We start from the raw sequence: 25482 nt of genomic DNA, 5'->3' as shown, positions 1-25482 counted from the left end.
GATCCTCGTAACAACATGGTTTCCTAAGGTCCACAGCACTCTTGTTTTATACTTGAGAAAGTCAGAGAAAATAATTGGCCCATGGTGTCAAAATCATTCAGCTGATTTCAAGTTTGAATCTCAGATTTGTTTAAGAGCTAAAGCCATGACCTCAATTTTTTCTACTCATACCCAAAGTAGGGCCTATAGTACCTTCTAGTTTTTGATCAAATTTTGGTATTATAAAGCATGTTATAAACTGAAAACCGCTTATTAGAAATAATAATAATGTAGGTTATGGTAGGCTATTTTATAGAAGTGACAATCTAAGCATTTATGAGGAATACATAGATGTTTCGTGAATAGAGATTAAGATTGCATTTATGCATTATTTTATGGATATAAAAGAGGATGTTTTGCTGGATGTTTTCTTTTGGATTAGTTTGTTTTATACTATATAGACATAACCTGAATGAAGAACCATAGAAATTTGTGAGGGGGTAAGGAATGGTAATTGGTGGACATAGAGTTGTTTTTGTTTTTTTTTTTTTTTTCTTTTTAAATCAGATTTTATCAAGGATAGTAACTGAAAATGTTCTCCCCTTTGCGTAAAACCATGAAAGAAAGAACTGTGCTTAATGTTTTTTAATTTATAAGTTGGAAACATAAATGCATGTCCTAATGAGAAGCCTAAGATAGAATAACGAATTAATCACATTAGGAGAACCTTGCCCTTTGCATTTCCTTGCTCCTGGGAACTTAAATGCTGAATTTTAATGTTGCATTAACATTTGCAATAAAAGTTAAAACCCTAAAAGTAAAATGCAAACTTCCTTGCAGAGTAATGTGGTAATTGTACAAAATAACTACATCTAATAACTCAGGAGGGCTAAAGGGAAGGATAAATTGTTGCCCCTTAAAATTACGAAGGAATTTCCAAGGTTTGATGAAGTTACTGACTTACTAAAGTTTGCGGTAATATCAAAGACAAATGTTGCATATTTGTTTTGCTTTATTTAATGGACATCTTTTGAAAAGCCATGTATCTCAAGCCATTATAAACATTTCCTTGGTTGCTATGATTATTATCATCTTGGATATATTGTATTTTCATTGCTGTTCAAACATCACCTTGATTTTTTTTTTTAACACTTTGATTTTCACTTGCTGGATTTTTCCAGCATCCCACAGCTAATACATATGTATACTCCATATGTAGGAGGCTTTAAAAAGGTAAAAGTCAAAACCGGTGCCACAAATATTTTTGAAAGAAGTACTAACATGAGCTTTTGCAGCCAAAGTTATTTATGGGGGTAAGAGTAAGATTCGATTAAAAGAAAAAGAACTTTTGAATAACTGACATGGTTCTTTAAGGTACCACTGAGCTGGACCACTTGGGTGGCTCAGCAGTTGAGTGTCTACCTCTGGCCCAGGGCGTGACCCCAGGGTCCTGGGATCAAGTCCCGCATCGGGCTTCCTGCATGGAGCCTGCTTCTCCCTCTGCCTGTGTCTCTGCCCCTCTCTCCGGGTCTCTCAGGAATAAATACATAAAATCTTAAAAAAAAAAAAAAAAAGGTACCACTTAGGCCCCCAAATATTACCTCTCTGCTGAGCCCAGGGCTGACATTCTGAACAACTTCCAAAGCAGCAGAAAAACAATCCTCACACAAGGCTATTCCTAGAAAACTTTCACAAGTAGACAACATTCAGAGGAATATTTCATTTTGTCAGGATTATCCCAGCTGCATACCTATGTTCACCTTCATCTAAAGGATTTACCCAGACAGTGAGGGGTCAGTGTGGAAAATAAAAGCAAAATTATAAGGAAGGAACAGGAAACATAGCAAGACTAGGGCACCATCTCATGGCTCCCTTAAAAGAGAGATTCTAGTTGCCCTATAAATCCACTAAAGTTATTTATATTGTTAAGTGTTTGATATATTTGAATACAAAGAGTGGAAAAAACATGGAAAGCAGTCTATCCTGAGATTCTGTTTTTTTCAATGGAACATTTTGCTGTTTCTTCTACATACCTGATCTAAACAGTTTCGTTCCGGTACTGTTGAGGGAGGAGAATGTCTTAAATAGATGATTACGGATCTTTGCCGTCTGTTACGTATTTGAAATTTGGGCAGAATGAATAAGCATGCTCTTTTAAAAATGCTCACTTGAAGCACTACTCCTGATTCTTACATCGGGGATTCCTGACCAGCTCCTCCTGCATATTTGGGGGCAGCTGCGTGGAAAGCCCAAGGCCATGGACGTGGAATAGGCCAGGGTGAGAAGCCTACCTCTGGCGTTCTGTGGCGATCTACATTTCTAAAAGTTATGTGAGCGCTCTGAATTTGTCTCTTCAACTTTAAAATGAGACTATTGATACCTATTTAAAAGGGGGGAAAGGTAGTTATAAGGATTAACATACATAACATTGGAAGAACGTTTACAGAGAAGTCGCTCTGGAATAGGCACTATTTTAAAACCACAACCTGAGTAAGACCTTTATTTTTTTAAAGATTTTATTTATTTATTCATGAGACACAGAGAGAGGTGGAGACACAGGCAGAGGGAGAAGCAGGCTCCCTGCGGGGAGCCTAATGGGAGACTCGATCCTGGGACCCGGGGTCACGACCTGAGCCAAAGGTAGACGCTCAACCACTGAGCCACCCGGGCATCCCTGAGTAAGACCTTTAAAAATATAAACCTGGGATCCCTGGGTGGCACAGCGGTTTGGTGCCTGCCTTTGGCCCAGGACGCAATCCTGGAGACCCGGGATCGAATCCCACGTTGGGCTTCCGGTGCATGGAGCCTGCTTCTCCCTCTGCCTGTGTCTCTGCCTCTCTCTCTCTCTCTGTGAGTATGGTAAATAAATAAATTAAAAATATATATATATATATATATATATATATATATATAAACCTATTTTACCACCTGATGTAAATCTATCTTTAAATAGATTTGTACTTAAAACCCAAAGATTTTGGGGGTGGGTGGGTAATAATATGTAGATTTACTATAATATCTTTAAAAAAAAGACCACAGAAAATAGTCTCCACGATTGTTCCCCATCCTTCTCACCTCCTACTAGTCAGGCTCTTCTTCAGTCTCCTCCCCTATTGAACAGAGCGGGCCTGTGTGCCTCACCGAATATTGTGGAAGAGATGGAGGGCAGCTTCATGGCTCCTGCAGAAAAGACACTCAGTGGGGCATCTGGGTGGCTCACCTGGTTAAGCATCCACATCCAACTCCTGGTTTTGGCTCAGGTCATGACCTCAGGTTTGTGAGGCCCGGTGTCCAGGTCTGCGCTCAGTGTGGGTCTGCTTGAGATTCTCTCCCTCTCCCTCTGCCTCTCCACCTGCTTGCTCTCTCTTTCTCTCTCTCTCAAATAAATAAATTAAATCTTCAAAATGACTGCATTAAAAAAGAGAGAGAGAGAGAGAGAGAGAGACATTCAAGCTTTTACCTCACTCTCTCTTGGATTAATTGCTCTGCGGAAGCCAGAGGCCATCCTGGGATCACAAGGACAGCTACGTAGCCCTATGTTAAAGAGCCACCGAGTGATACAGATCTCGAGTGGCCGGCAGCCAGCACCACCCTGCAAGCCAGGTGAGTAAGCCACCAGGGGAACAGATCCTGCAGCTCCAGTCGTGCATTAAGATGACCGCCAGCTGGCAACACTGTGACTGCAATCTCACAGAGACTCTTGAGCCAGAACCATCCACCTCCACCCCTCCCAAATCTCTGACCATCATATCGTGGGAGAAAATAAATGTTGCTTATTGTTATTATGCCCACATGTTTTGGAGAGGTTTCGTATGCAGTTAAAGATATCGGATAAAGATTTAACCCTGCATCTGGTAATAAAATCTGTTATTTTGTTCTTAATTACCCACCAGCAGCCAACTCTGGCTTAGAACGGAAGTACCATCCAACTGAACCCAGACCACTTTGACAAACCATTAAACTGGGAGCTGAATAAGTGGTTGTTGCAAATCAATAGCCTGGGGTTGTTAGTAACAATAGCAAAAGCCGAATGATGTATATCATCCTTGCTGTTGTGTCCTCTCATGGGAGTTACCAAGCTGAACCTCAAGTTCCCCTAGAAGAGGAAATGATGGAAATGACTACACACCCCCCAGAAGAACAAATTCATGGTGGGAGGTGGTGTTGAGATCCATAATTAATATAAAACTGTATTAACTAAGAAGGTGCAGTACCAGTAGGAGAACATGACAAATGACCCATGGACCAGAATACAAAGACCAGAAACTGATACATGTTTACAAGAAAATTTGATTTATTATGACTGAGCCGGTATTTTTCACTGGGAAATGTTAAAAATTTTCCGTAGAGGTTTCTGGGGAAATAATTTAATTAAAGTTTTATATTAAAAATATTAATTATATGGATGGAAATAATGATACTGTCATTATCTTACACCATGGAAAATCAATTCCATGAGGCTCAGAGATTGATAGTTGAGAAACAAACTTCAAAATGAATAGAGGGTGGGGTCCCTGAGTGGCTCAGTGGTTTAGCGCCTGCCTTTGGCCCAGGGCGTAATCCTGGAGACTCAGGATCAAGTCCCACATCGGGCTCCCTGCATGTAGCCTGCTTCTCCCTCTGCTTGTGCCTCTCTCTGTGTGTCACTCATGAATAAATAAATAAAATAAAATCTTTATAAAAAAATGAATAGAGGGTATTACCATAGGATGGCTTGATGACCATGGGCAGGAAAGAATTTCTTAACACACATGTGCACATACAAAGCACAGATCATAAAGGAGAAGGTGGATAAACTCAACTGCATTAAAATGAGGATGATCTATTTATTAAAAAAAATATCAAAACAGTGCAAAGATTAGCCACAGATAGAGATAAGGAACATAAACTATTCTCCACAACCATTGTCCGAAGCATATAAAGAGCTGTACCATTGTACATGAAAGAAACTCCAAGTAGAAAAAAAGGGGCAAAAATATTAAATAGGTTTTTCAAAGATAAGGGAAACCAAATAGTCAATAATCTTACAAAAATATAGTGTTTATTCCTTAGTAACCAGGGAATCATAATTCATAACCAAAATAAAGTACCAATTCATCAGATGGCATATGACATTTTTAAAAAGTCAGATGATGCCAAATATTGGCAAGGACATACATAGAGCAGGGACAATAATGCCAGAGTTGTTGGAAGTGAAAAACAGTACTAGAAATTTTCTAGATAATTGTAATGACCTAAAACTATTGAATGTGGGCCCACCCTATGACTCAGCAAGTGCACTCCTAAATCTATAATCTAGAAAACTCTCCTCTGTGAGCACCGCGATCACTGACAAAAATGTTCGTAAGCACAATTTGCAGCGGCAAGAAAGGAAGATGTCACAAATACATCAGGAATAGAATAGGATCGTATACAGTAGGGAGAATAAATTGCAATCATACACATGTATTTCAGGCACATTAGAGTAATTTAAAGGGACGGGTTTAAAAAAATAAAAAATTAAAAAAAAATAAAATAAAAAATAAATAAAGGACCAGGTTTTAGAAGAAATCATATATAGCTGACCCCCGAGCAATACAGGAGTCAGGGGTTGTAACCCCATCCTCATGCAGATGAAAATCTGCATATAACTTTTGATTCCCCAAAAACTTAACTCATAATAGATTCCTGTTGACCAGATGGCTTACTTGTAACACAAAGTGGTTAAACACATATTTCATACATTATCTGTAGTATATACTGTATTCTTACCATAAAGTAAGCTAGTGGAAAGGAAATGTTATTAAGAAAACCATAAGGAAGAGACAATACTTTCACAGTGCTGTACTGTATGTCCAAAAAAAAAAAAAAAAAAAGTGACAAATGGATCCACACTGTTCAAACTGTGTTATTCAGGGTCAACCGTAGCCCATTGTTACAAATTGCAAAAACATGCCAAAAATTAAAATCACATCCAATATATGTGTTATTGCATATTAAAAAAAAAAAAAAAGAAAGGGAATGATAAACACAAAATTAAGAACACTGATTTTCTCTGTGGGGAAAGGATACGGATGGACTGAGGAAAGGCCCTGGGTAGTAGACCCATGAGCTTCTGTGGTATCCCTCTTCTTTGTATCTCACACGTGGTGTAAATATTCCCTTATATCTACTTGATGCTAAAAAAAAAAATAATGATTAATTTAAAAAAGAAAACCTTATGTCATCAGTTTTCTTCTTGGAATTGGTCATCAAGGAAGCAATTTTCCATGCTAGTAATTCTTACTGCAGGTCCTATAAAAGCACTGTGCTTCACATTTGGGCCTCTGGGCAGGGGGTCACAGCAGATGTTTGCAATGAGCTGAAGGGAAACTGGGTGGGTGCCAAGAGTGGTGCTTATGACATTGCTCGCACCCTGGCGGGGATATTAAAGTCAGCATATAAAGAAAAGCAGTAATGTGCAATATCCAAGAGGTCATGGATTCCTGAAAGTCTCAACACCACACTTCATAACGGCCTTAAAACCATATTGAAAAAACATCCGTCCTCTGCCCGTCTCCGCCTGAGAATTTGCCAAACCCATTAACCTTTGTATTCTAAAGGGAATGAGTCCCCTGTAGACCCAGAGAGCCAAGAAGGTGCTTGTGACAGGCGGTGGTGGAGAACTGCTGCTCACAGAGTGTAGGGAAGTGACCCATAGAATAAGAATGAGGATGCGGATGCTTGGCTGTGGCTACCCACAGGGAAGCAGAAATCTGCCCCGGGAGCTCCAAGTTGAAGATTGCTGCCACTCACACTGACAAATGAGCCATGATTTTGCCCTTTTTTCTGCAGGCCTGACCCTTTGGATGGCTTTGTCCTGACCCTGGAAGATTCAAGCTCATTCAGTCCATCTGCTTTGATTGCAGGCACCACCAGGTTCTCTGTAGTCTTCTAGGGGTTTACACATTCATAGCTTATTTGGCGTGAGTAGGAACGTGACACTCAGTGGGCACACATCCTTCCACTGTTTGTCTTCCTTGATTATTTACCAGTCCAAGAAACAGAACCATGTACTTCAGCCATGCATCACAATTTAGAAGGACTTTCAAAAAATGTTTTTTTTCCATCTTTTTCAAGAAATCTGAGGCTCTAACTAGTTAACAATTTTTAAGATTGCTAACACCAAATAAGAATCAGAGCTAAAAGTCAATCCCAGGTCTTTCGAAGTCCCAGAGCTTCAAGCCTCTTCCATCAAATCCTAGAAAGTCTTGAAAACACGTCCTTCATGAAGAGGTTCGAGGAGTGGGAAAATTATACCTTCATTGGGTGCTGACTTACACTTCATGATTGAAACTGTTGAAAGCAATGTTTTTTGTTTTTTTTTTTTTGAGTGCATATTAGATGCCAGTCACTGGGCTATGTATTTTCATCTACATTTGCCCATTTCGTCTTTCAACCATCTGATCTGATGATGATGATGATGATGATGATGATGATGATGACATGTTACTGTTGTTGCAACATGACTCACTTTTACAGTTCAGATTCCAACAGGACATATGACAACTAAATTGCAGTGGAATTTTTAAACCAAATTCTGTCTAAATATAGCACCTAATTGCTATGAAAACACCTGGCTCCCAAGTTATGTAAGATACGGAGACATACACTATGTTTCTGAAAATGCAGGGCTGACTCAAATATATATCAAAATCACTACTCTGTTTACTACAGCTGATATGGAAGAGACGGAGATTTAACACTCTAGATGCTCATGTGCAAGTGCATGTGGGGGTCTGTGCGTGCATCTGTTAAATGTACTACAGTGGGGCACCTCATATTTTCAGATTAGGCACTAGAGGATCTGTAGATAGATGTGTACCTCCCCAATTTTCTTTCATCTCCAGATACCATGGAGAAGAGATGACTTCGTCATTTCTGAAGAATTTCAAATATGTCAGTACGTATGTGTGGTCTAGGGAAGTCGTTCTTAGGAGTGATTTTGTTCTCAAGGACATTTGGCAACGTCTGGAGACATTTGTAGTTGTCACGAGTGAGGGAGGTGCTACAGGCATCTTATGCGTAGAAGCCAGGGATGCTCCTGAACACCTTACAATATACAAAGGCAGCCCCCCACAACAAATTACTTTGATCCATCCCCAAATGTTAATGCTATTAAGGTTGAGAAACCGTGGGGCTGAAGCAAACAAGAGTTAGAGACAGAGTGCCAAGATTTGACCATGAGCAAAAGTACTGAAAGCTTTTCACCACTGCTTACTTGTCCACTAGCCAGGTCTCCAAAGGGACTTGCTTTGAGCGAGGGGATAGTTATTTTTGAGGTTAGAGAACACTTAAATCACCTTCCAGCTATGTATTTCCAAGCGATGAAAGTTTCTAGGTAACCGCAGGTGAAATAGCACTAAAAATAATATCACCACATAAAGTTAATGATAATATAACTTTCACTATTTAACTTAAAAAAAAAAAAAGGTACATTCAGAAACTTCTGGAAAAAGCCACATTAGCAAAGACATGCTGCTTATTTTTAAATAAGGAGTTTTCTGATACTGGTGGTAGGTGTTCATCAACATGGCTACAGCCATCCCTTACTTTCTTTTATTCTTATGAGGCTAAGGAAAGTGACTGGGCATTGAGCAGTCACTGGAGAGAGAAAGAAAATATTCATTACCTACCCTTTCATTTATTTTCTTTCCCTTGCTCTAAGCTTTGCATTAATAAAGCACAGAAGGAAGAAGAAATCAGGACTAAAGATATTTGAATGCATCCTCCTTCCCATATAAAACCTATAATTTTCTGAAATTTTCAGAAATGCGTTACTTCTTTTCCCTTTTGACTGCCTGTGTTGAAATTCACAGAAACCAACAAAAGACATCATGAAGTCTCCAGCATGAATCATTTATTTGGACAAAATAGGGAGGCTATTTAAAAAAAGGGGGGGGCAGTAATTCCTTCTTGCTGTCAAAAGATAAAGGCTTACAATTTCCTGCTGAAATGTGTACAATACCTTATAAATTGTGAACATGTAATCATCTTTTGAAAAAGAGGAGAAAAACACCAATTGGCAACATTTTGCCATAGAAGTGAATACATTACTGCAAACCGTAAATATTTTTAATTCTAGTCTTCTCGGGGAAGAAGATAAAGGTCGATTGTTTCATACCAGACAATTAAAGGTTTAGTTAAAGCCAACTAAAAAGGGTGATTGAAGTTATAAAAGTGACCATAATAAAACGAGTGAGTCCTCTCTCAAGTAAACTTTTGCTCTCGTTAGGTTGTGGGCATCTCTAACTATACCGATGCGAGGTCTGCAATATTCCAAAGCGGCACAGAATGAGCAATTCCATTCCATCTGTCCTGAACATTACCGAGGAAAGCAAAGCTTCTTTTGGGTGGTGACAATTCTACGACCGAGAATACCCCGACACTGGCTGCAGTAATTACAGTGAACAAACTTCTGTTTGTCCACGCAAACTGCCATATTCCTCTATTGCTCCCTATCCTCCAACGGAGAATTATGCAGGAACATTTGCAGTAAGAAATTATATGTGTTCACTGTCATTTGGGAATCATCATCACCATTTAAATGAAAATCATTGGTGTCAGTGATAGGGCTTTGCGGATACTCTGTGGTCTTTACAACCCTTCCCTGTAACAAGGCAGGCAATTCTATTCAAATGGGCTACTGAGTTTAATTGGGAAAACACCACCATCACCACCACCACCACCACCACCACAACAACAACAACAACAACAACAACACAATTTTAATCTGGTTAATTTCTAGAGTTCGGAGGCAATATTGGGAAGTGGATGGTTTCCTCTTGGTGAATCCCACCTCTCATTTCAGCCCTGCCCTTTCTCCTCTGACCTGCTTATCCCTCTGCGTTGATGCTCAGACTGGGAACTATTTTCAAAAAATTCACTTTTCCCCTTGCCCCTTTCCTAACTTTGTCTCCCTCTCTCTTTAGTTGTGGAGCTATTTTCTCACCTGATCTCATGAAAGGTCGCACGTTGGAATAACAAAATCCAGGCCCCCTTCATTACACCAGAGTCTTACAGAAATAACCTCTCTTTGGTCCTTTCACACTCAGACCAGCCTCCTTTATTTCTCACTTAGGAAGCCAAGTTCAAGCTATCAGAGAGGACTGTGGATATCTATAGCTTGCCAAAGCTATCAAGGAGATCAAAGAATGACAAAACTAAGACAGCTCTAGTTTGATTTCTACTATAGAGTCATCATCTTCTGCAAAAAAATACAACAGTTGACAAATTAATGGACTTATTTTTGGCCTCCAGGTTGCTTCAGAGACCTAAGTTCATAAAAAAAAAAAAATAGCAGTATAAGAGAATGTCTAAGGGGCCAAATGAATCACTAACATATAAACGAGGGGGTTCCAACATGGCGAGAAGGCGTGGCACTGGGAAATCAAGAATCACTGCATCATCACCTTTTGGGTAACTGAGATTTGCTTATGATCTTTGTTTAGGGCAAGGGAAGGGATAATCTTATGTTATTTGATACAGATCTCAAAACAGCAGAGAATCAGAATTTCCCCATTTTTCCCCCAAAGGAATTGCTCAATCATGAAAGATAAGCCTCATGTTTAATTCATACAATAAAATCTCTCTGATTTATAGTATGATATATAGGTGCTATTTATGAGTAGAGGAGTATAATCATATTTTCACGGGTGATATCTCAAGTGATGCAAGGGGGGATTCATTTTGTTAAAATGTAAAAAAAAAAAGACTTTAAATCTGTAGCCCCTGCTGCTAACAAGGGACTTGGACACAGGAGGTGAGACTATTAATTACAGCAAGAGAGAGATCTGACCCTCTATAAAGGGAATTTATTTTTATCTATAGTCACATTCAGGGAAGAAGCCATTGAATGCTGTTTTCCAGAGAGAGCTTTAGGGTGTGATTCAGAAACACGTAAGAAACCATCACTTAGTTGGAGTTTCAAGAGCAGTTGATATTACCTGACCCTTGTCAACATACCTCAGGTTGCTCAAGAGATATACGTTCATAAAAAGATAGTTAGCAGTACAAGAGCATGCCTAAGGGGCCAGGGGAATCATATAATCCAGGGGATTCATACAGAAAGAGGCCATGGTACTGGGACAGCATCCTTTCTTCTCTTTTCCATGGCAGCCACCTAAGGAGCATGGTTGCAAATGAGCAACAGTGGCAGAGGAGGTCTCTTGTGGTCATCAGCAAAAGAGGTCTATATAAGGAAGTGAAAAAGTTTGAAATACTGATAACATCATTACTCAAATTGACTTCTCAAGAGACAACAGCAGAGGAGATGGGGAAACCCTGGTTAGATTAGCATCGGGGTGAATTAGAAAACCCACAGGCCAATATACATAAGCCTTGTTAACAGTAGCTATTTTGAGGTAATGCATGTGTGTAGGCAAGGAAGAACTCGGAGTTAGGTGTTGTTTGTTGTTTTTGTTTTGTTATGTGCCTTTCGTATTATTTGGTAGTCATGTACACATATTACCTCTGAAATATGAAAAAAAAAAGTTTTAAAAGCATGCTCAACTGATTCTACTTATTATGGACATATTTTTGTCTAAGTTTAATGTATCTTAACACACATTGACATCTGTTTTAATATCTAATGCTGTATAAATATTTCATAGATTCATTAGGCCCAGATGGAAGGATGAAGGACTAAGGAAGATTTACAAGAAGCTAAATAGTCGGCCTTCTGGTGTCAAGACAGGAATAACACAGATGTGATATATTTTTGTTCTTTCCCCCCCCCCTTTTTTTTTTTTTGTCTAGACTTTTTCTGACTCCTATTCTGGCCTAGTCCTCATCAAGCCAGACTGAGATTCCTGGTATTGCCCAAATTCCATGTTTTCTGTGTCTGGCCTTGCCGTATGATGTTCCAGAATGATCATTCCACAAAGCCTGTACCCAAAAGCCTGCACTCTCTCCCTCCCACTGCTTGCCTGGGCTCTGATTGATGCTTAAGGCCTGGTGATGTTCTCTGAAATCACAGCCCCTCCTCTTTGCAAATCTATTGGTATTAACCCCTGGACTCTTCAAACTCACCTTCTCTAAGGTTATTCCTGACCATGTATCTGATCCCTGAATGATTAGACTTCCATTTGTGACCTTTATCAGTAGCTAAATCTATGACCTCCACCAATCTATGGTGAATTCATTGTATGACGAAAAGGGTATATACTACAGGGAGGCACAGCAGAAAGGGCATTGGCTTCTGTGTCAAACCAAACTGGTCATTTTCTGGCTTTTCCAACTTTCCAATTTTGGAAACTCTGGATGATTTAATTCCATTGAAGTCTGGTTTTCTTATCAATATAATGGGCAAAGCTATAGAGCAAACTGGAAGGCTGGCCCAAGCACCACAGTATAGCTTTGATCTTTGTTGTCTTCTAAAAGAGTAAGATCATATTTCTCTACTTACTGTCCTTCAAAAACTTCCACTGCACTAAAAGAGAAGAAGAAGAAGAAGAAGAAGAAGAAGAAGAAGAAGAAGAAGAAAGAAGAAGAAGAAGAAAGAAGAAGAAGAATAGAATAAGAAGAAGAAGAAGAAGAAGAAGAAGAAGAAGAAGAAGAAGAAGGAAGAAGGAGAAGAAGAAGAAGAAGAAGAAGAAGAAGAAGAAGAAGAGAACAAGAAAAGAAGAAGAGAAGAAGAAGAAGAAGAAGAAGAAGAAGAAGAAGAAGAAAGAAAGAAAAGAGAAAAGAAAAGAAAAAAGAAAAGAAAAGAAAAGAAAAAAGAAAGAAAAGAAAAGCAAAGAAAAAAGAAAGAAAGGAAAAGAAAAGAAAAGAAAAGAAAAAAGAAGAAAAGAAAAGGAAAGAAAAGAAAAGAAAAAAGAAAGAAAAGAAAAGAAAAGCAAAGAAAAGAAAAGAACAAAAAGAAAAGGAAAGGAAGGAAAGAGAAAGAAAAGAAAAGAAAAGAAAAGCAAAGAAAAGAAAAGAAAAAAAAGAAAGAAAGAAAAGAAAAGAAAAAGAAAAGATAACCCACAGTCTCCAAATTCCTGCCCAACTATCATCTCACTGCTTCTCCAACCTCCCCTTACACCACGTTCCTATTCATACCACCTGCAGGAATTACTGATTTTGGATTCTTCTATCCCTCCCTTTGCACTTCCATGGTAAACCTCATCTCATCCTTCAAAACTCAGTTTTAATATCACTGACATGAAGTTTCTATCTAATAGTTCATTTTTTTCTTATTTATATAATTACAGCACTTTGTTTACATATATAAAATATACATTTGTAAATATAAACTAATTTATTATTTTCCTTTATGCTCTGTCTTCCCAACCAGACTATAAGCAACTTCGAGATCCTCCCCCCAACTGTATGTACTCAGTATCTAGTACAATGTTTATCTTGTAAATGTTTTCAAGGATAATGGGAATACTTTAGAATGGGATTATGGTTGCCTAATTCAAGCAATACATGGATAAGGCAGCACAATGAGATATTATGAGATGCCCAGCCTATGGATAATTTAATAATGGTCCTTCAGTTATCTGTGGACTTGGCTGTAAAACAGAGAAAAAGAGAAACGGCAGGGATAGAGATACTGGAAATTACTTTAGTCTCCTTTCTACTTTAGTAGAAATTTAATTTAGAGTATTTTGTCAACTGTTGGTCCTGTAATGTCAAAAAACATGAGTTATCTCTTCCATCATTTTCTCTTCTGTTATTTAGCCTCTGTAGAACCCCAGATATTATGTATAAAATGATGTCACAATATATTCTTGAGGAATAAAGAAATGGTGAATATATTTCTATAGAAATATAGATTTAGATAAATCTTGAAATGGAAAAGACTGAAAAACATATAAATCAGTTATCATTATTTTTTAGATAAATAAACAAACCTAAAGAAAACACATGGTGAATAAATTCACCCAGAAAATTAGCAAAAATAAATAGTACAAGGGCCCAAGTACCCTCAAGTCTAGTTCACTGTTTCCTTTGTGTATCACAGCAGACTTACACAGATTTTGTTATTTGATTTTGGACTTCATAATAATAATATTTGAAAAATGAAATTAACCTGATTTAGGCTATGAGTCATTGTAAAGATTTGTAATCCCTCCAGACAATTGAGAGTTGGCTTCAGACTAAATGCCTTCATTCACATTTGTCACAATCTCTACCTAAAATGGATCCAATAATTATTTGATTAATACTATGTTTATTTTTCACTGCCTTTACCACATCATTTTTTCTTTACCTCTTTGCCTTCTACATGTTTCTTTCATTTTCTTTACATGTGAAAATATATCCATCACAATTGAAAGCAAACAACAAAATATCTTCCATTACAATGTGCTAGAAACAGAACAGCTTTGGAAGCTAAAATCAAAGCATGTGATGAGGAACCACAGTGCTGGGGAAGAAAATGCATCAAATTAAAAAAAAGAAAATGTCTCATTAATGGGCCACCATAAGCCAGAGTAAACAGCATTTTTTTTTAATTGAATGAAAAGAGCTTCATTACTCCTTGAGTGGATCCTTTTTCTGACAACTACAGGTCAGCACTAAACCTTGTTAGTTGTTTTTGTTTAACTTTATGAGAAGTTCTTCTAAAAAATCAAGCAATTAATCTTCTACCCTAGGAATACTTTTTCCTATGGAAAACAAAATAATAAAACACAACACAAAAATGGAATGCCTACTTTCAATAGAAGTCCTTATAATTGGGTTTCTTCTGTTAAATATACATAATATATAATCTTGCAGTTAAAGTTTGAGTAAAGGTTACCTAGGGTCAAAAATACTAAACAGTTTGAGCAACCATTTTCAAAAGAAAAGTATGGCACTCAGTGCTGGTAGAAAATAAATAATCTTTCAGCTATCTTGCATTGTAGCTTACTCAAGAAGATTAAAATAACTGGATGAAAATCCTTCTAGAGAGTAAATACTTGAGTAAGCCTCTGTCAAAAATCTCAATGGTTTAAGTTCTGGCTTTCTTCCTGAATGATGGTCTCTCTAGTTCATTTTCTGCTATTTGCTTTGCTAATTCAGTCTCAGTCTCCCACAAGTTAAAGTGACACCACGTGCAAGTTCAACCAGCCATAATTGAATTTTCTCCTTCCATGTACTGAGACTGGGATCTAGGGAAGACTATACAGCCACAGAAGGCATGCTCGGAGAAAGAGTTCACATGTAACAGATGATTTGGTCTGACTTCTATCCATATTCTGAGTCCTCACTGTCACCTCCACCATCATGGTCACTACCACCATCTTTACCATCACCATCACTTTTACCACAATGATTTCTGGGTTTCAAGTACTAGCAGGTTAACTGATCCCTTTGAAGTGTACCTTATGAAAATTAAAAATCGGCATTTAAGACACCTAATTTTCAGAATTGTTTTATTAAATATTAAACAAAGTTATGCAAAGTACCTACCACTTTATCTAGCTCTACTATACCTGTTTATGGATTATTTCAACTATTTGTTGAGCATTTATTAGGTGAACGCATTCTCATTCCATTGAACCCTCTCATCAACCACAATGGTCCCATTTTAAAAGTGGGAACTTTGAAAGGAATATCTCCCTTGCCCAAGGCTACTAACTGGTGGCATGAAGATCTGAAGCTGGGTCTATTCTAACCTGGCCCTAAAACCACTTATGGGCATATATTATGTTATTATAAAGTCCAGTTTACTGTTAAAGTTGATTTTGAACTCAGAGCTGATTGAAGCCACCTAGTCTGCAACTCTATTCAAAGAGTTATCTGGGCTTGGCTTGTTAATTATGAGTTCTTGGAATCATACCCTGACTGCTCTCACTCATGAAGCAAATAGCTAAAGATATGAATCCTATATCTCAGGCAAAGAGTAGAAAACCCAAAGTTTTATTCCAGGTTTTAGAAATCTCAGTTCTAAACTGAGATAAGGTCTTGACCTTATCCATTGACTGAGTGGTAAATTTTTCTCTAAATAGACCTGACCTTATAGATAATTCAAAATTGAGAAGTTAAGACCTAGCCACTTCAAATATCCATTCCCCATTCATATTGTGATCCCCAAGCCCCTAAAATGTATCCAAACTTGTTCAGAAAATGATAAAACCCAATCTTCTTAGAGTTTATTAGAAAAAAACAGTCGAGGGTCCCTGGGTGGCGCAGCGGTTTGGCGCCTGCCTTTGGCCCAGGGCGTGATCCTGGAGACCCGGGATCGAATCCCACATCGGGCTCCCGGTGCATGGATCCTGCTTCTCCCTCTGCCTGTGTCTCTGCCTCTCTCTCTCTCTCTGTGACTATCATAAATAAATAAAAATTTAAAAAAAAAGAAAAAAACAATCGAGAATTACATTAGAGTAACCCTTAACATATGTTAAGGGACATGAGCCATCACAGGTGGTTTTGAAGGAACATGAGTCACCATAGGCGTACTTGGGAAACAAGTATTACTCTCACTTTTGGTACTAAGAAGAGGCCCATATATTCTACATCATGGAATTCCTAATAATATTATTAGAATTGATTTATTGCAATTACAGGGAAACTGAATCTTTTATAAGAATGCACAACCAGTAGAAAGAAAGTTAGAGAATTAGTTATAGCATCCATCAAAAATGATACTTTTTTAAAAATATAGGGAGCTGTGCTAATTGAAGAAATTTCTGATTCTATCTTAGAGTCCAAGGATTAGGAATTCTATCATTCTTAAACACTTTGTGAGAAAAAAAAAAGCAACTATAACATTTGGCAGAGACAATATACAATAGAATGTTCAAAGACATTGAACTAACCTCATTCCTAGAATATATCTTCCAGATATTCTTTAAATCCTTTGCAGAGATTAAGAGGTCAAAGCTTTTTTTCTTCTTTCTTTCCTCCCTCCTCCATCCCCATCCGATCCACAAGAGAGTCAGCAAAAATACGCATCCATTTTCAAGGAAAGAAATACACTTTACCATCAGCTACAGGGTTGGTAAATTCATCTGTAGAAGAGATTTAACAGAAACTATTAAAAACTGTCCCCTACTCTAATGGCCATTTGAATTACAGAGATTAAATACTCATTGCCACCCCCCCCAACACACACACACACACACTCCATGTCTCTATGTGAGAGAATTACTATATGACTAAATAGGAGAAAAATTTTAACAGCCAAAGTATTCTTAGAATTAGGAAACAAAAACAATCTTTCTTCCACAAGCCACAAAACATCTGAAAGCCAATTTGATCATCTCCAAGGACACCTGGAAACCAACACTATAGATCAACCACTTGGGAGCCAAAGCTTAGCTTAGAAAGGTTAAGGGAAAAGGTTCAAGATAGTTCATAAGAGAGGCAAGGGATATATAATTTGAAGACACAGAATCATAGACAATTATGAGACAATTAATAAGTGTTCTCTCCCAAAAGTCTTTTAAAAATTAAGATAAATTTGTCTTCACGAGGAAAGAATGAATGCTTCCCTGGGTGTTAAGTGGAGTCTAGCTGACATTTTTCTTAAGGCCATCACCATCAGCACCCACTCTCACTAATCTTTTGACTCTTATTCAACAGCCATGTAAATGGAATTTACTGCTGACCTTTCTAGCTGATAAAATAATGTCAGAGCCAAGAGCTCTGATAGGTTGTCCATACAATCTTAAGCGTAATAAAACAATCCAACACATTGAATCCTAAGCAATTAGTAGAAGGGAGAAGAGCCAAGATTTTATAATAACACATTTGGAGTGCTGAGTAGTGGTGTGTCCAAACAATACTATCAATCTTTTGTCAACCCAACTGAAAGAATTTGCAGTAATATATGATCATCCCCCATCCCTTCAATACACATTATTACTCCAGTTTTTCCTTTTTTTTTCCTTAACACACTAAGACTTGAGGCCTTCTAGATTCCACAGCATTATCCTAGAAATCCACAGGATGCCTGAATGAACAGCATTTTATATGGTTTAATGTCATTATAATGCACACCCTAGCATAAATCCAAATGGAACCAAGGCCTATTTTCAACACTCTTTGTGTGCAGACTATTTAAAATTGTAGAAGTGACACAATTATCCCTCCCTAACTTTTCTGTTGATGCAAAGACAGCAGTCACCTTCTTATAGGGCTACACATTAATCTATGACTTTATATTTTGCACAAAACAAATACTGCCTTATAAGTTTTGCTCCATATATACATATACATACATATACCCATATATATACATACAATGCTGCACATGTATACATACATATATGCATACAAACACAAGTATATGTATGCACAAATATATTTAAAGAGAGCGAGAGCAAGAGGGGCAGATGGAGAGAAAGAGAATCAAGCAGACTCCACACTGAGCACAGAGCCTGATGCAGGGCTGGATCCCAGGATCCTGAGATCACGACTTGAGCTGAAACCAAGAGTCAGACGTTCGACTGACTGAGCCACCCAGGCGCCCCTTTGCAATGTATTATGTTATGCATCAAAATCAGAATTTAGGTTCGTTCCCTATTGACATCACAAACGGAGACTAGCCTTGAAAACTCCCTGAGCAGACAAAACAAGTTTAGTCATATAAGCAACGCTTAATTTACCTTACTTTGCAAGGCTAACTTGACCTGTGTTCTTTCTTGCTTAGGCCTCTGAAAATCATAAGCAAAGCTTGAAATGTCTCCCAAGGTTGATGAGAAGTCACACCGACCGATTCCCTATCATTTAAGAAAAACTCTACTATTAGACCCCCTCTCTGTGAAGAATAAACAATCACTAGTTTCTTACTTTACTAACTGCTTTATAACAAGATATCCCTGAGTCCCATTCCACGTTTTGGTTTGAACACTCTTCTTTACTGTATGTACCATAAACTTTTACCCATTACCGCTTAGGTGATTGATTGGCTCTACTTCTGTTGTTTTTAAACTTTTGATGCTCCACACAAAGATTTCTCAACAGGATTTTGTAAATAATATGGTTTTTGTTATCTAACCTTGATTTAAAATGATCTGAATATCACTCTCTTGAAAACTTTACTGATTACCAAACCAAATAAGATGAATTTCACAAACTTTGGTTTTATTAGATGTCATGAAAGCCAAAGATAGAATTTAAAACTGGAATAAAGAAAGGTCTTCTCGTCTAGGAATATGGAATCTTTGTAGTTTAGAATTCCATCTGCCCTTGTTACTTCTAGCTAGAATCACCATATTTTATTTCTGACAATACATTTTGGTAAAGCAGAAAAAGACTAAAGTCATAAAGGGGTATTATCACTTCACAAGGAAGGGATAAGCAGCAGGAACAGATGAAATTCAAATCAGCCAAGATCCTGTTTCCATGATAATGTATTTCTCTAGCTTTGAAATCACAGCAGAATTGCTTCTGTACGGAGTGGTTTTCAAAGTCATCTTTGAGACATCATTGAGACTTTTTAAATAGATAGCATCTAGTAGAGTTAGACCCCTAAGAAAGGAGACTTCTGCATCAGAGAGCGAAAATCCATTCTTCCCATTTCCAGGGGGATGAAAAACACAAGTAGAGTGTCTTGAAATATTTTTTTCTTCTTCTTCAGATTCATTACGATTTTCTAATTAAGGCTTGGTGTCCTATGTAATTAAGGCAGGTTCCTTTGTCAAAAGCTACCAATTCCTCTTCATTCTATCACATTTTGCACTAGGACCTATTAAATAATGAATAGAGATATATGCTAGTGTCATCAAAAAGACAGAATGGAGAGCAAGTAGATGGCATATCCTAATAGATTGGGCAGTTGAAGAGCTTCAGAGAAACTCAGAAAGCAATAATTTACCATCACATGTGTCTAATTATCTTTTGCAGCTGATGGTTACAATCCTTGGAGTAAAGAGAAAGTGCAGTTGTTTGTCTATTAATTTAGTATTTTAATGTTCTAATACTTGGATCTGTAATTTCCTGTTCCACTCCGTGACAGTTGTCTGTCCACTGACTAGTGTGACATTGTTATACATTTGAGTGAACACCATTTGTTTTTAATTTGGGTCTCTTTGTAATGAGGTCATATAAAAGCCATCATCATTAGGAGTTTTTACAATGTGTGAGTACAGAGAAGCCCGTCCCCTCCCTCCTAGCCTCCTTCATGTCAGCAAGCAGGGCCTAATGGTGCAAATATCATATTAGCATCAGGAAAGGGGATGCAGAATGACTCTTAAACAGTTTATCGCCCTGCACTGTTCATCTGAATCTATAACTTGTCGAAGGTGGAGAGGGTCATGGTCCTTAAAGTCAGTGAAGGTCCATTAGGTTCTCTGATGAGGACCCATAAATATCAAGATATTGATCATTTTCAGGATAGGAAAAGGTACATGGGGACAGACCCTTGTATTCCATAAACACATATTTCTTAGTGATATCAACAGCCTTAAGAATAAGGTCAGCAATCACAACAGAAGCTCACATGACATGAACATGTAGTAGGACCAGGCACTTTGCTAAGTGTTTTCCGTGTGTAACAAACATCACATCATTCTTAAAACCATTATTGGCAACCCCCTCTTGGTTACTTGTTGCTCTTGTAAAACAAACACACAACAAACAAAAATCACAAGCTATTGGCTTAAAACAATACACCTTTATTATCTTACAGTTCTCAAGGTCAGAGATCCCACATGTGCCTCCCTGGGATAAAATCAAGGTGTTGACAGGGATGCTTTCCTCTCTGGGGGCTCTAGCGGACAATCCGTTCTCTTGCCTAGTCTAGTTTTAGAGGGCAGGGGTTTCCTTTGCTTGTGGCCTCCTTCCATGTAACCTGATATATTTACAGGTTCTGGGATTAGGACCTGGACATCTTTAGAGGGTCATTATCCTTCCGACCACACCCTCCAATCTCAAGGAAAGTGAGAGTTTCAGATTACAATTTAAAAAATGATCATTGGGCAGCATGGGTGGCTCAGCAGTTTAGTGCCACCTTCAGCCCAGGGCATGATCCTGGAGACCCAGGATCGAGTCCCACATCGGGCTCCTGCATGGAGCCTGCTTCTCCCTCTGCCTGTGTCTCTGCCTCTGTGTGTGTGTGTGTCTCTCATGAATAAATAAATAAAATCTTAAAAAAAAAAAAAAAGATCACATTTTTGCCTGCAACCATCCCTTCCTTGTTTCAATCCTTTCAAGCTCCTTGTTACTGGTATGAAAACAAAATCCTCCAACGTGACCTTTAAGACCCAGCAGAGCCTACTCCCCCGTCCCTTATTTTTCCCTATCGTTCCCACTGTCTTTCCTCTAGCTACACTAGCCTTGCTCTGGACCTGTGACCTAACATACACATTCCTGTTTTCCAAGCTCAGTACCTGCTGTCTTCCATCTGGAATGCTCATCCAACACAGCTTTGCATAATTAACTTCTATTTATTCTTCTGCCTATGCCAAGCATCGCTTCCTCAGGGAAGCCTGCACTAACTCCAAATCTTCCTCCTGTTAATTAATTAACTTATTTATTAATTTAGTTATATACATATATTTCTTTTGTGCTCACCTTGTGCCAAACACTCCTCCCAGTGCTGAGGATACAGCAGGGAACAAAACAGACAAAGCTCTGGCGTTTGTGAAACTTATGTTCTGGGGATGGGAGACAGATGATACACAATAAGCAAACCCTCCATATGTCCGGCAGACTAAATACTAGAAAGAAAACTAAATCAGACCAGGAGATGAGAGAAATGAGTGTGGGAGCTACGTTAGCCAGAGAGGTCAGGGAAGGATTCTATAACGGATGACATTTGAGGAACCATGGGAATGGGGAAGGGGATAGTGAGTCTTGTGGATTTTCGAGGGAAGAGCATTCCAGGAAGAGGAAATGGTATGTGTGAAGACCCAATAGAGGGGGAGCACCTATGACATACTGGTCCCAGAATTCTACGTCACTGTCCTGTAAGGGTGTTAATTTTCCATTTCAGTGTCATCATTTGACTGACCTCTGTCTCTTCAACTAGACTTCAAATCCATGAGAGAAGATACTTTTTTCTGCTTTTACTTAACCATCTTAATCATACTGCTTGTCATACTGTTGACCCTCATAAATGTTTGTTGGATGAACAGATAAAGGACTCTATCTTATGACAAAGTGTCATTCTGATATCTAATGTTAATTTATGAGGACATGGAGGATTATAGTCCGTAATAACTTTCCAAGGTCATGTAACTAATCAATAGCAAAGCCATGCCCTAAACCTAAGACTATCTGATACCATAGTTTATGTTCTTAACCATTCTATCTATTATCTACTAATTTTTTTTGGAGATGCTTAATGTCAATTCTCTCTCTCTTGATAAGGAAAATGACTTAGAATAGACAGACAAGTAGTGTTATCAATTACAGCATGTTTTAACAGGAACAGAGGCATATCTGCTTAGAGCCCTGGTCTCATAAAACACTGAGATTAATGGCCACCTCAAAAGTGTATTTAAAGAAGCAAGACATTGCATAGGATGATAAACATGAAAACAAGGAAATGGTAAAATATTTCTGGGGCCAATACCGTATTACACATGGAATGAATAAGTAGAAAATCTGCTAATGTGTTTATGGTCTTGATAAAAGTTTCATGATGTTACACAGAAAGTGAGTGTTAACAGCATCCACTTGTGTGCATGGCAGGTTATTCTTTTTCAGCTCACATCCCTATCAGGAAAGGGCTCTTCCCTCTAAAAAGGGTGGATTATCTTTTATCCCATAGTACGGTGGGGAGGAACAGTAGACCATCTATCAAGAAATGGAAGTTGAGTGGTTTTCAACAGAGAGCATGAGAGATGGAGACAGGAATTCAAAATATATTTTGGGGGGCATTTGGGTAGCTCAGTTGGTTAAGCATCTGCCTTCAGCGCAGGTCGTGATCTCAGGGTCCTGGGATCGAGCCCTGTATTGGGCTCCCTGCTCTGTGTGGTGTCTGCTTCTCCCCCCACCCCGCCATGTTCTCTCTCACTTTGCTCTCTCTCTTAAATAAATAGGTAAATAAATAAATAATCTTAAAAAAGCAAAGAATATTTTGGAAGGCAAATGTGCAATGTGTATTGGTACTTTGATAGATGTTGTGATGTAAAGTGGACCTTGAAAGACATTGAATACTGTTTAAACATATGAATAAGGGCCATGATTAAAATAAGAAATGAATTAGCATGGAATAACTTCTGGTTGGAACAGATAGCAGAGGACACTTTGGACAATGTAAGCTGAAAGAAGCCAGCCTAAGAGAGACTATTTTAGAATATATTTTTACTAAAAGTTTCCCATAATTTTTACCAGGAAGGAAATTTATGTTTACATTAGAAATATAATAAATATCACTTATGTTTATTGTATATAATTTTGCTTACATTAACTCCATTTAAATTATATGTGGTTCTCATTGCATTGTATGGAGTTTGAGTCATTCTCGATTAAGCTTATTGTTGTTCCTGGAAGAAAAGTTTAATTCAAGGTATTATAAACACTGACATTATTAATCAAAATAAATGCTTATTTAAAAATATATTTTAGTTAAGCAATTTAAAAAGGCAATATATGCACATAGTACAAAACTCAAAATTGTAGTGATGTAAAGTGAAAAATGAGTTCCCTTCCGATACCCTAAGCTATTCAGTTCATACTCCCAGAAGCAGCATTTTTAAATATGTCCTCCTACAGATAATGTATATGTAGGTGTATGTGTGTATACATATGTGTGTGTTGTATGTACATATGCATATATAACACACATACATATATATGCACACATGTTCTTGATGTTTTGCTTTAATTTAAAAATACTTTCCTATTTGCTATGGTACAGTGGGTCATATCCATTATATTCTGTGATTATTTTGTATCTATATGTAAATCTGAATGCACTCTGCACATTGGCTTTAAATGACTGAATTATCATTCGCAAGTTTTTCAGTTGATTTTCTTAGGCTTTCCACACAAACAGCCTCATCATTTGTATACGTGCTGCTGAAGCGCGCACGGCAACCTCATCATTTGTGAAAGTGATCATTGACATGCTCCTTTCCAATTTTTATAATTCTCATTCCTTTGTTAGATTTTGTTGGCTCTTACGTCAAGACTACACTAAATACTTCTGTTGATAAAGGACACACAAAAATTGAACACCAATAAAAAATAAATTTATTATTAAAAAAAAGGACACAGTGGCTTAATCCTGACTCTAATATTTTAATGGGGATATTTCCAGTGAGTTCTACAAAGCATGATGTCATCCTTACTTGATAGAGCAGCACTATTGGTCTCTAAGAAGAAACAAGAAAATTGTCTTCTTTTAAATACACAATAGATACATGATAGGGAGACAGACAGATACTTCATGTAACAGGGACTAAAATAGTGTGGCTCAGACCAGTCCTCAAGGAATTGTAGGCTATTTGGGCCCTTGGACTCCGGCCCCAGGGAATGGAGAGAGAGACCCAGCCCGCGACCTGTTGAGGGGTCCAGGTGGTAGTCCCAGGCCAGGAGGCCACCTGGCTCTCCCAAGGCCACACATGGTCAGAGGATGTACACAAAAAGATGCCAGGGATCAAGGTGTAAGCATTATTATATATCTTATGATTCCCAATAATAATATCTGTATCTATATAATGATTATTTATTAGCATAGAACTGAACAAAGCAGTCTCTTAGGAGTTATTTCTAATTTCCTCCGCTTTTATATTAATGTCTGTTTTTACTTCTATTTTGCGTTATTTGTGTTTCACTCCTTTTTTTTTTCATGACTAGGTTAGCTAATGGTTTATCATGTTCACAACTTTTCCCCCAAAGATCAGCTTTTGAATTTTCTATTTTGATTCATTAATATCTGTGAAGCAGCATTTCTTTACATTTTTGTAGTTTATGGGTCTCCTGGTGAACATGATGAAAAATTACAGTCCTGTCTTCAGGAAGATACACGTGCTCACACATTCTTTAAAAGTTGCAGATTTTAGGGAGTTTATTTACACTTATTCATGGACCTTCAATTAGAAGGATCCATTCGTCATGGATCTTTTCAAGTATTGCCAAATAGCAAATCAGTTAAGTTTGCAAGATGGGTTCAGCTCAGACCCGGATCTTTCTTGGCACATTTTAGAATGGAGGCCTGACTATTAACAGGTTTAGGATTCTCCTATTCCCGCTTCTACTACTACAACCACTGCTATGAAAACAGACTTCCATGATAGCTACTGTGTGCCAGGCACAGTGCCAGTCCTTTATTTATTATCACAAAAATCCTAGGAGGAAATTACTGTTATCATTGCCATTTTACAGATTATAAAATGAAGATATAAAGAGGCCTACGTTTTAGGGGAAACTTGTTTATAACCACACAACTAGCATTTATGAGAGCCAGAATGTAAACCCTGGCCCGTCTAGCACTAAAGGTGATAGGGTTTCATCCAAGAAAACTCAGAATAAGCTCCATTCATTTTCAACACTCTCATTGCTGCCGCCCCATATTTTTTTCATCCCCTTCACATTGGCAGTGAGTCTCAGCTAGGCGCAATTCTGTACCCCAGGAACATTTGGCAATGTCTGGAGATGTTTTCATTGTCTCATCTGCTG

General features: G+C 38.0%; 1 protein-coding gene across 7 annotated transcripts in view; it reads right to left on the bottom strand.

Annotated features, from left to right (window-relative positions):
• LRRC4C (leucine rich repeat containing 4C) overlaps positions 1-25482 on the bottom strand; it is a 1155306-nt gene that overhangs the window by 519051 nt on the left and 610773 nt on the right. For 5 of the 7 annotated variants that reach the window (XR_007403558.1, XM_049096568.1, XM_049096569.1 and 2 more), the window contains one exon: positions 16728-16919. The exons of the other annotated variants lie outside the window; for them this stretch is intronic. The gene's annotated coding sequence lies outside the window, so the exon portion shown is untranslated. The remainder of the gene's footprint in view (positions 1-16727; positions 16920-25482) is intronic. 7 annotated transcript variants of the gene reach the window in all.

The sequence above is a fragment of the Canis lupus genome, chromosome 18 (genome assembly GCF_003254725.2).
Source record: "Canis lupus dingo isolate Sandy chromosome 18, ASM325472v2, whole genome shotgun sequence".
Classification (NCBI taxonomy): Eukaryota; Metazoa; Chordata; class Mammalia; order Carnivora; family Canidae; genus Canis; species Canis lupus.
Note: the sequence above shows the minus strand (reverse complement) of the source record. Positions and strands in the feature narration are given on the sequence as shown.